Consider the following 12,690-nt stretch of genomic DNA (forward strand, 5'->3'; position numbering starts at 1 on the left):
GAGCGACCCAGGCACCCCTATTGTTCCATCCGCAACCCACCCCCCTGCCTTTTAATTGGTGAGTTCTGTGTACTTTTTAAAGTTCTACGTCTACTGGGACACCTGGGTGGCTCAGGTGGTTAAGTATCTGCCTTTGGCTCAGGTCATGATCCCAGGTACCTGGGATCCAGCCCCACATCGGGCTCCCTGCTCAGTGTGAAGTCTGCTTCTTTATCTGTCTGCTGCTCCCCCTGCTTGTGCTCACTCTCTCTCTGACATATAAATAAAATCTTAAAAAAAAAAAAATGAAGTTCTACTGCTGATTAGCATTCACATTTCTGAAAACTATATTCACCTCTGAAATTTACCTTCTCTCTAGCTCTACTCTCTCCCAAAAGAACTTGTGTAATGTTTTTCAAACACTGTATTTCAACCCACTTACGGGTTGTAAAAGTAGTAAAAGTAAAAGTAGTGATTGAGATAGGGAAGAACTGGGGTGCCTGGCTGGCTCTGTTGGTGGAATTTGTAACTCTTAGTTTCAGAACCGTGAGTTTGAGCCCCACATTGGGTATAGAGATTACTTAAAAATAAAATCTTAAAAAAAAAAAGAGGGAATCTGAAGGGACCCCATGAAGAGCTGCCTTTTTTCTCCCTTTCCTACTTCTAAATTTTTTAAAAAAAGATTTTATTTATTTACTTGAGAGAGAGAGTGAGAGAGAACATGAGAGGAGAGAGGGTCAGAGGGAGAAGCAGACTCTCTGCTAAGCAGGGAGCCTGATGAGGGGCTCTATCCCAGGACCGCAGAATCATGACCTGAGCTGAGGGAAGACGCTTAACTGACTGAGCCACTCAGGTGCCCCCTCTATTTCTATTCTTGCTAGGACTCCTACCCTACATACACACCTTACAGTATGTCCTCCTTGTAAAGGTCAAGAAATCAATGCTTTTTTTCTTAATGTAGGCTCCATGCCCAGCATGGAGCCCAACACGGGTCTTGAACTCAAGATCCTGAGATCAAGACCTGAGCAGAGGTCAAGAGTCAGACACTTAGTCGACTGAGCCACCCAGGCACCCCAGGGTTAACAATTTCTTTGGAGTCTTCTGGTCCAATAGATAATATCTAAGGAATGACTAGGTGGGGTTGTCCTGAACATTTTCCAGGACCACTGACTCACTGAGACCACTGGCTCCAGGGCCAGTGACACAGAGGACACCTAAATACATCTTTGTTCCTGGTTGCCTGAGAAGACACATCCATCACATGAATAGGACCACAATCCTCAATAAAAACCCCAGGAGCTAGGCAAAGACAAGACTCACTTCTTTCCTTCCCGAGTCTCCTGGACACTCTGTCTATATTTACACACTCTCTCTATATCTTCAATAAAGTCTATTCTCCCTTCTTTCTGGCTTGAGCTTGATTTCTATCCTGCTAGACAGTCTGAGTCATGATCACTTTTAAAGGAAAAAAAAATATAATAGAAAAATATCAGAGAGCATTAACCACAGTAAGAAACCTTAAAAAAAAAAACTGTGCCTTTGATTACATGTGTGGTGTGTGTGTGCGTGCACTTGATCAGGATATAAAGTGCATTTGTTCACTGAGTCCCAGTCAAAATAAGTTTGAAATCTACTGATGTAATTAAAAAAAAAATTTAAATAATTTTTATTTTAAAATTTTAATTTTATTTTATTATTTATTTATTTTTAAATTTTATTTAAATCTACTGATGTAATTTTTTTTTTTTTTTTTTTTAAAGATTTTATTTATTTATTTGACAGACGGAGATCACAAGTAGGCAGAGAGGCAGGCAGAGAGAGAGAGAGGAGGAAGCAGGCTCCCTGCTGAGCAGAGAGCCCGACGCGGGACTCGATCCCAGGACCCTGAGATCATGACCTGAGCCGAAGGCAGCGGCTTAACCCACTGAGCCACCCAGGCACCCTCTACTGATGTAATTTTTAAAAAATTTTTTATTTATTTGTCAAAGAGAAAGAGTGAGTGCAAGCAGGGGGAGCGACAGCCAAGGGGAGAAGGTGGTTCCCTGATGAGCAAGGAGCCCAACGCTCGATCTCAGAATCCAAGCATTATGACCTGAGCAGAAGGCAGATGCTTAACCAACTGAGCCACCCAGACGTCCCAAAATCACTCATTTATTTATTTTTTATTTTAAAAGATTTTATTTATTTGACAGAGAGAGATAGTGAGAGCAGGAACACAGGTAAGTGGAGTGGGAGAGGGAGAAGGAGGCTTCTTGCTGAGCAGGGAGCCTGATGTGGGACTCGATCGCAGGAGCCTGAGATCATGACCTGAGCCAAAGCCAGATGGCCTAACGACTGAGCCACCCAGGCCCCCCACAAAATCTACTCGTTTAAATGTACTTGTGTTACTCATAAGGTGAGAAAAGATAAAGTGAGGCCTAGTCTGTTCAATGAAACTCATGAACATGGAATTATTTTTTCTTCTCTTAAAACTAATTTTCACTTAAAAAAAGAAAAAAGAGAGAGAGCTGAACTTTGAGAGAAATTTAGAGCAGTGATTCCCAGACTTCTGTATGCATCAGAATAATCTGGAGAGCTTTTTAAAATCACAGATTCCTGGGCCCCACCCAGAGATTCTGATTAGGAGTTCAGGCTGGAGGCTCATGAATCTGCATTTCCAGCAAGCTCCCTGGTGATGCTGCTGGTGGCATGAGGGCCGTATTTAGTAGCACTGATCTAGAACAGTGATTCTCAGACTTAGCATGCATCAAAATCACCTGGAGGGTTTGATAAAGCAGTGCCTGGCCTATCTCCAGTTTCTGCTTTAGTAGGTCTGGAGTGGAGGCTCGGAGTTTGCAATATTAAAGGCTATAAAATGAAAACAAAACAAAACAAAAAAACCTCCTTTCTCTTCATCCTCACCCTCAGCAAACTTCCCTGTGGAAAACACAAGTTTCTCATGTATGGCTTTATAAATAGCCTTATCGTTTTTACAGATGGGATCACAGTATTGAAATTATTCTAAACATTGCTTTTTTTTTTTTTTTTTTTAAAGGTTTATTTACTTGAGAGATAGAGGGAGCATGAACAGGGCAGATTGAGAGGGAGAAGCAGACACCCCAATGAGCAGGGAGCCTGACATGGGGCTCGATCCAAGGCCCTGGGGATCACGACCTAAGCCAAAGGCAGATGCCCAACTGACTGAGTTACCCAGATGCCCCCTAAACATTGCTTTTTTTTTTTAAGTGTAGTGAGGAGATCTTCTGATAGAAGCACATGTAACCAACTTTGATCTTTCATAGCTGTATAGTATTCCACTAGAATACTATGTACAGTATGGACACAGAATAATTAACCCATCTCTATATTGTAGACATTCAGGTTCCATTCTTTTATTTTTACTTTTTTAAAGATTTTATTTATTTACTTATTTGACAGAGAGAGATCACAAGTAGGCAGAGAGGCAGGCAGAGAGAGAGAGAAGGAAGCAGGCTCCCCGCTGAGCAGAGAGCTGGATTCGGGGCTTGATCCCAGGATCCTGGGATCATGACCTGAGCCGAAGGCAGAGGCTTTAACACACTGAACCACCCAGGCACTCCTCCCTTCTTTTTTTTAACTATAAGAAACAAAGCTTATTAAAAACTGATGAGCAAAATCTCAATACAAAAATGAGTAAACAGCACAGACAAGGAAAGACAGCCCTAAATGTAGAAAAAGATTTATTATTATTATTATTTATTGTTATATTCATTATATTTATAATTATATAGTAATTATAATTATTATTTATTACATTTATTAATACAATATAAATGAAAACTACAATAAGATGCCAATATCACTTTTCACTTATCAGATGGACAAAAATACAAATGTCTGATTTTGTTATTAAGACTGTGAAGAAATAGGCACTCTTATATTGTTAAAGTAAGGGGTACAAAACACTGCAACAATTTGGAGTCAATCTGGCTGACAACATTTCATATGCCTTTACTTCTTGATTTAGCAATACCATTTCCAGAAACTTACCCTGAAGGCTTACCCCCACAAATAGATAGCAACCTGTGCACAGAATTATTCATATGGCACAACTGAATAGCAAAAGATCAGTTCAAATTCCATTAGGGGACAGATTGAGTAAAATGTGGTACATCCAACCTGCTGCAATAATTTGTTAATTTTGTTGATACTTCTATGTTGGTCATATTGTTTTTCACAAAATGATAGCTTATCTCTTTATTTCCAATCCTTATATTGCTTATTTCTTTTCATCTTCTTATACCATTGACCAGCATCTCTAGTATTTTATTTTACTATTACTAAAGATTTGAGTGAGCAAGAGAGAGAATGCGGGGGGAAGGGGCAAAGGGAGACAGAGAATCTTAACAAGACTCCCTGCTGAGTGCCGAGCCTAACGTGGGGCTTGATCCCATGACTCCAAGATCATGACCTGAGCCAAAATCATTTTTATTTCCTTTTAAAATATATATAAAAAGATTTATGTATTTGACAGAGAGAGAGGGAACACAAGCAGGGGGAGTGGAAGAGGGAGAAGCAAGTTTCCCACTGAGCAGGGAGCTTGGTGTGGGTCTCGATCCTAGGACTCTATGAGCATGACCTGAGCTGAAGGCAGAACTTGATTGAGCCACCCAAGTGTCCCTGGTTTTGTTTTTTGTTTTTAAATTATAGACATTTTAGTGTGTGTGGTATCTATCTATCTATTTTTAAAATTAATTTGGCAGAAAGAGAGAGAGAGCCCAAGTAGGAGGAGTGGCACGCAGAGAGAGAGGGAGAGCTTTGGAAGGGAGCCTGATGTGGGGCTCCACCCCAGGGTCCTGGGGTCATGAACTGAGCCAAGGGCAGACACTTAACGGACTGAGCCACCCAAGGTGCCCCTCTCAATGTGGTTTTGATTTCCATTTCCCCAGTAACTACTGATATTAAGTATCTTTTCATGGGCTCACTGGCTATCTGCATATTTTTTTGGAGAAATGTCTCTTCAGATCCTTTGCTCATTTTTAAATTAGGTTACTTGTTTTTTTTATTATTGAGTCCTAAGAGTTCTTTAAATATTCTGGAGACTAGACATTTATCAGATGTAGGATTTACAAATATTTTCTTCCATTTCTTAGGTTATTTTTTCCTTTTTTAAAAAAGATTTATTTATTTGAGAGAGAGAAAGAGTATGAGAGGAGGGTCAGAGGGAGAAGCAGACTCTCTGCTGAGCAGGGAGCCTGATGTGGGACTCAATCCTGAGACTCTAGGATTATGACCTAAGCAGAAGGCAGTTGCTTAACCAAGTGAGCCACCCAGTTGCTCTTTTCCCCTTTTAAAACTAGTGTCCTATGAAGCACGAAAGTTTTAACATTTTAATTAAATTCAATTTATCCTTTTTTTTCCCCTTTTGTTGCCTGTTTTTGGTGTCATATCTAAGAAACCAATGCCTAATCTAAGGATAAGGACATTTAAGGTTTCTTTTGTCTTTTTTTTTTTTTTTTTTAAGATTTTATTTATTTGACAGAGAGAGATAGTGAGAGGGAACACAAGCAGGAGGAGTGGGAGAGGGAGAAGCAGGCTTCCTGCCAAGTTGATAGCCTAATGTGAGGCTCAATCCCAGGACTCTGGGATCATGACCTGAGCTGAGGGCAGAACTTAAGGACTGAGCCACCCAGGCACCCCATCTTATGTTTTCTTTTCTTTCTTTCTTTTTTTTTTTAAGATTTTATTTATTTATTTGACACAAAGAGAGAGAGAGATCACAAGTAGGCAGAGAAGCAGGCAAAGAGGGAGAGAGGAGGAAGCAGGCTCCCTGCTGAGCAGAGAGCCTGATGTGGGGCTCGATCCCAGAACCCTGAGATCATGACCTGAGCTGAAGGCAGAGGCTTAACCCACTGAGCCACCCAGGCGCCCCCCATCTTATGTTTTCTTTGTAGAGTTTTACAGTTGAGATCTTACATGTAGGTCTTTGATCTATTTAGAGTCCATTTTTTTTTCCTTACGAGCAGTTTTAGATTCACACCATTTTTTATATACAGAGTGGAGAAAGGGTCCAACTTCATTCTTTTATACATAGCTGTCCAATTGTTCCACTACCATTTGTTTAAAAGACTAATTATTCCTTCCTCATTGAATTATTGTGGCTCCTTGTTGAAAATCAATTGACTGTAGATGCAGGGGTTTATTTCTTGATTCTTTTTTTTTTTAAATTTTATTTATTTTATTAATTTGAGAAATCACAAGTAGACGGCGAGGCAGGCAAAGAGAGAGAGGAGGAAGCAGGCTCCTCGCTGAGCAGAGACTGAGGTGGGGCTCGATCTCAGGACCCTGGGAACATGACCTAAGCTGAAGGCAGAGGCTTTAACCCACTGGGCTACCCAGGTGCCCCTATTTCTTGATTCTTTTTTTTTTTTTAATTTTTTATAAACATATATTTTTATCCCCAGGGTATTTCTTGATTCTTAATTGTATTCCACTGGTCTATCCTTAGCCAGTACCACACTATTTTTTTTTTTTTTTTTAAGATTTTATTTGTTTGACAGAGAGAAACAGCAAGAGAGGGAATACAAGCAGGGGAATGGGAGAGGGACAAGCAGGCTTCCGGCCGAGCAGGGAGATCAATGCGGGGCTTGATTCCAGGACCCTGGGATCATGACCCAAGCTGAAGGTAGACACTTAACAACTGAGCCACCGAGGTGCCCCAGTACCACACTATTTTGATTATTGTAGCTTTGTAGTGAGTTTCAAAAATCAGAAACTGTCAGTCCTTCAACTTTGTTCTTTTTTTCCAAGATTGATTTGGCTTCTCTTGGTCCTGTTTTGACTTCTCTTGGTCCTTTGCCTTCCCAGAGGAATTGTAGGATCACTGTGTTTGTTTCTACAAAGGTGGCAGTTGAGGTTTTGATAGGGACTGCACTGAATCTGTAGATCATTTTGGAGAGTTGTTTTTTTTTTTTTTTTAATTTTATTTTTTCAGTGTTCCAAGTTTCATTGTTTATGCATCACACCCAGTGCTCCATGCAATACATGCCCTCCATAATACCCACCAGCAGGCTCACCCAACCCCCCACCCCTCTCCCCTCTGAAACCCTCAGTTTGTTTCTGAGTCTACAGTCCCTCATGGTTTGTCTCCCCCTCCAGCTTCCCCCAATTCCCAATTCACTTTTCCTTTCCTTGGAGAGCTTTCTCCCCACCAAGATTTATTTATTTACTTGAGAGAGAAAGAGTGTGTGTGTGAGTAGGGGGAGGGGGAGAGGGAGAGAGAATCCTTCAAGCAGACTCCCTCCTCAGCGTGGAGCCCAAAACAGGGCTTGATCCCTGGCCCCGAGATCATAACCTGAGCTGAAACCAAGAGCCCTCTCTTATTCAACTGACTAAGCCACCCAGGTGCCCCGAAGAGTATGTTAATATTAAAACTTCTGGTCCACTTATTTACGTTTTCCTTAATTTCTTTCAACAATGTTCGGTATTAGTCTTCTATTTCTTTTGTTAAATCTATTCCTAAATATTTTACTTTTTTTTTTCTCAATATTTTATTGTGGTGCCTGGTTGGCTCAGTGGGTTAAGCCTCTGCCTTTGGCTCAGGTCATGACCTCAGGGTTCTGGGATCAAGCCCTGCACTGGGCTCTCTGCTCCCTGTACCGCCCCCCCCCCCCCACCTGCCTCTCTGCCTACTTGTGATCTCTTTGTCAAATAAATAAATAAAATCTTTAAAAAAGTACATGTATTTATCTGAGAGAGAGAGAGAGAAAGAGAGCGAGCGCGAGAAGCAGCCTGCCTGCTCCATAGGGAGTCCGATGTAGGACTCGATCATAGGACCCTGGGATCATGACCTGAACCAAAGGCAGATGCTTAAACCACTGAACCACCCATGTGCCCCTTTAAGTATTTTATTCTTGATGCTATTAGAAGTTGAATTGTTTTAACTTCATTTTCAGAATAATTGTCTTTTTACTGCACTGGGAGCAACTGGAATTCTCTGTGGTAGCTGTTGTTTTACTTCGTAACACTGTGCCCACAGTGCTTTCTGTGGGCAGGTGTCCAAAGTCTGGACCTCTCACGGGACACATGTGTGAACTCTTTTTTTGAGTGTCACCCTTGTGTAGGAGCCATGCTAATCTTCTGTTTTGTTCCAAGTTTAGTATCTGTGTTGCCAAAGCAAGCACCGTGTGAGCTCTCAGGAGGCCCCCACAGATCTGCACAGACCACAGTTCCCCTTGGTACGGGATATCAATCTCCAGTTCCAGGATTCCAGCTTTGCCACTGACTGCCCACTGGCACATTTGCTAGCCTCCTTCTGGATTTTCTTTCTTGCAGTATGCATCTTCTTTTTCGGGGGAAGGGGGAGGGGTTGTTCAAGAGAGATAGCTCAAATATAGCTAGCTCCCACTGTGTTTACTTGACAGGCAGGGGCTTACTTTCCAGACTTTTTAAAAAAGATTTTCTTTATTTGTTAGAGCGAGAGACCACAAGCAGGGTGAGTGGCAGGCAGAGGGAAAAGCAGGCTCCCTGCTGAGCAAGGAGCCTAATGTGGAACTCCAACCCAGGAGTCTGGGATCAGGACCCAAGACGAAGGCAGATGCTTAACTGACTGAGCCAGCCAGGCGTTCCTCCTTTCCAGATACTGTAACTTACTATCAAGATATAGTGATTAAGATGTGCATTAAGGCACAGGGATGAAAAAAATAACCTGACAGAACCAAAAAAGAATCTAAAATATATGTCAAAAGTGCCATTACTCACCTTTGGGAAAAGGATGGCATTTTCAAATTATTTATTTTCTTATTTGACAGAGAGAGAGAGAGAGAGAGAGAGATCACAAGGAGGCAGGGAGGCAGGCAGAGAGAGAGGGGGAAACAGGCTCCCCGCTGAGCAGAGAGTCTGATGAAGGGCTCGATCCCAGGACCCTGAGATCATGACCTGAGCCAAAGGCAGACGTTTAACCCACTGAGCCACCCAAGGCGCCCTGAGTTTCTAAGTTTCTCAAAAGTGGGGACTGTGGGCCATCTGGGTGGCTCAGTGGCTTAAAGCCTCTGCCTTTGGCTCAGGTCATGATCTCAGAGTCCTGGGGTCAAGCCCAGCATCGGGCTCACTGCTCCAGGATGGCATTTTCAATAACAGGTTTTAAAACAACTGGTTGTCAGTTTGGAAAAAATTCACTACCTACCTCACACCACAACCAAAAAGTAAATTCTCTATGTATAGAAGCCCTAAAGGTTGTAAAAAACCTATACCTAAAAAAACCTAGACGGGGACGCCTGGGTGGCTCAGTTGGTTAAGCAGCTGCCTTCGGCTCAGGTCATGATCCCAGGGTCCTGGGATCGAGTCCCACATCGGGCTCCTTGCTCAGCAGGGAGCCTGCTTCTCCCTCTGCCTCTGCCTGCCTCTCTGTCTGCCTTGCTCGCTCGCTCTCTCTCCGTCTCTGACAAATAAATAAATAAAATTAAAAAAAAAAAAAAACCCAAACCTAGATGAACTACAAGAGAATATCCTTATTTATTTTTTTTTTTTAAAGATTTTATTTATTTATTTGACAGAGAGAAATCACAAGTAGATGGAGAGGCAGGCAGAGAGAGAGAGGGAAGCAGGCTCTCTGCTGAGCAGAGAGCCCGATGCGGGACTCGATCCCAGGACCCTGAGATCATGACCTGAGCTGAAGGCAGCGGCTTAACCCACTGAGCCATCCAGGCGCCCAAGAGAATATCCTTATTACCTTGGAGTGGGGACATATTTTCTTTTTTAGGAAGAAATAATAAGCATTCATCAATGAAAATACGATTGATAAACCTGATCATAAAAAGACATCATGGGCGCCTGGGTGGCTCAGTGGGTTAAGCCGCTGCCTTCGGCTCAGGTCATGATTTCAGGGTCCTGGGATCGAGTTCCGCATTGGGCTCTCTGCTCAGCAGGGAGCCTGCTTCCTCCTCTCTCTCTGCCTGCCTCTCTGCCTACTTGTGATGTCTCTCTGTCAAATAAATAAAATAAAAAATCTTAAAAAAAAAAAAAAAGACATCATAACATGGGGTGCCTGGGGGCTCCGTCAGTTAAGCATCTCCCTTCAGCTCAGGTCATGATCCCAGGGTCCTGGGATAGAGCCCTGCATCAGGCTCCTTGCTCAATGGGGGAGTCTGCTTTTCCCTCTGTCTGCTGCTCCCCCTTATTGTGTTCTTTCTCTCTCTCTGACAAATAAATAAGATCTTAAAAAAAAAAAGACACCGTAACAAAAAGGTAAAAAATCAAATTCCAGATGGGGAGAAGATATTGGTTGCATATAGCTATGAAAGATTTATATCCTGACTATAGAAGAATTTCCTAAAAATCAATAATAAAAAAATAAAGCATTTATCTGAAATGTGACCCAGGGAGAAAAGGAGATCCAAATTGCCAGTGAAAACATGGAAAGACACCCAGTCCCATGAGGAATCAGGAAAACAAATTAAGACCATAAGGAAATATCACTTTAGACTCTTAAAAATTAGTAAAAAATTAAAACTCTGAAAATATATAGTGCTAGTACTAGACACTCTCATATTCTATTAGTTATTTCTGAGATCTTTTTGTCAAGCTAAAGATATGCATGTGCCAAGACCTCATAAATGTCACTAAGAAACTTACACATACAAGCATCAATAGTTTTATAAAAATGTTTATACAGCGGGGCACCTGGGTGGTTCAGTTGGTTAATTGTCTGCCTTTGGCTTGGGTCATGATCCAAGGGTCCTGGGATTGAGCCCTGCATCGAGCTCCCTGCCCAGCGGGGAGCCTACTTCTCCCTCTCCATCTGCTTGTTTTGCCATTGTGCTCTCTCTCTATCTCTGTCAAATAAATAAATAAAATCTTTTATATTTTTTTTAAAAAGATTTTATTTATTTATTTGACAGACAGAGATCACAAGTAGACAGAGGCAGGCAGAGAGAGAGGAGGAAGCAGGCTCCCGGCTGAGCAGAGAGCCCGGTGCAGGGCTCGATCCCAGGACCCTGGGATCATGACCTGAGCCGAAGGCAGAGGCTTTAATCCACTGAGCCACTCAGGCGCGCCAATAAATAAAATCTTAAAAAAATGTTTCTATAGATCAAAAAAATCCCAGCAAACAAATCAAAACCCTGGAAACTCACTAGATGTCCATTAATAGGAGATTAGATAAATGTCAAAACATTTATATAGTGGAATATACAGAGTACTTAAAAATAAGTTAACACTCCAGCTATCTTCTTTCCATAGGACGTATCCCAAAAGCATAGTATTGAGATAGAAAGGGGAGGGTGTGATTTGTAGAAAGATATATACAGTATGATAGCACTTACACTACTAAATATCACTTACGTATACGTTTATGTATAGGAAAAACAAAACAGGTATGAAACTGTAAGTCCAAATTCAGAAGGGAGAGGTGGAAATGGGGTCAGGTGGGGCAACACAAGAAATTCATCACAGTTTCTATTCTTTTTTTTTTTTCTTTTTAAGATTTCATTTATTCATTTGGCAGAGAGAGAGAGTGAGAGAGCGAGAGAGGGCACAAGCATGGGGAGCAGCAGGCAGAGGGAGAAGCAGGCTCCATGCTGAGCAAGGAGCCAGATGTGGGGCTGGACTCTAGAACTCTGACTGAGATCATGACCTGAGCTGAAGGCAGAGATGGTTAACTGACTGAGCCACCCTGGTGTCCCTGTATTCTTTTTTGTATGCCTGATACTTTGTTAAATGCAAACAAAAAAATACAAAATAACTCATACTGTTGTGAGATAGCTCTCAAAAGTTTATGTTAACTCTTTCCTTCCATTCTAATTTCATCATACTGCTTCTAAAATATGTTGTTTGCTCTCAGGCTGGTGACACAATCAGTTTTTAACTTTATTTTTTTTTTTTTTTTTTTTTTTTTTTTTTAAAGATTCTATTCATTTATTTGACAGAGATCACGAGTAGGCAGAGAGGCAGGCAGAGAGAGAGAGGAGGAAGCAGGCTCCTGCTGAGCAGACAGCCCGATGCGGGACTCGATCCCAGGACCCCGAGATCATGACCTGAGCCGAAGGCAGCGGCTTAACCCACTGAGCCACCCAGGCGCCCAGTTTTTAACTTTAAACTCATGACTAAGACTCTCCTTCGTCTTGGGGAAGCCAAAGATTTACTTCCAGTTAGCAAGTCTGAACAGAAATGTCTTTCCACTTTATAATCAGTGTTTTCAAAATATTCCAACCTGTTTGCCTAATTTTCAGAGAAGGGGGAGTTCAGGAGCTGGATATAGGATACCTTCTGTTAGAGAGTTCAAATTTCCTTGCCAGCTGGCTTTCAGACTACTAAAATGGGGCAGGATTATCCAGGTCTAGTTCTGAATTTGTCACTAACCAGGAGTGCCAGACTTTACGTGAATCTCTTCACTACCGTGGACTTCAGTTTTCTCACAAACAAGTGTGATGGAAGAAATGATCTCTAAGGTACTTTCTCGATCCAACTTTCCAAGATCCTAAGGCAGATTTTGAGGCTTTGTCAAGACATCCCTTGCTGTAATTCTTCTCCTCGACCATTTCCACCAAGCAGGAGGGATAAATCCTGGTGATCTCAAATCCCTGGACAACTTTTAGGAAAGCTATATTTTTCATATGTTCAAGTTGAAAATACAAAGTCAAATTTCCCACTTCCCACGAGGCAAATGTCCTGGCTTCTCATGTAGGTATAGATTAGCATTGTCTTTGTAATCTATACCAGCAGTTGTCTGGTAAATCCCTTGAAGTGGTTGGTAGT

The 12,690-nt window shown here is 41.9% G+C and overlaps 1 long non-coding RNA gene and 1 other non-coding gene across 2 annotated transcripts in view; both read right to left on the minus strand.

Moving 5' to 3' along the window:
• LOC131826910 (uncharacterized) overlaps positions 1 to 12,690 on the minus strand; it is a 35,689-nt gene that overhangs the window by 8,681 nt on the left and 14,318 nt on the right. The gene's annotated exons all lie outside the window — the stretch shown is intronic.
• LOC131828401 (U6 spliceosomal RNA) lies at positions 8,019 to 8,120 on the minus strand. Its single transcript, XR_009352415.1, has one exon. It is a non-coding gene; the product is annotated as a U6 spliceosomal RNA (small nuclear RNA).

The sequence above is a fragment of the Mustela lutreola genome, chromosome 3 (genome assembly GCF_030435805.1).
Source record: "Mustela lutreola isolate mMusLut2 chromosome 3, mMusLut2.pri, whole genome shotgun sequence".
Taxonomy (NCBI): Eukaryota; Metazoa; Chordata; class Mammalia; order Carnivora; family Mustelidae; genus Mustela; species Mustela lutreola.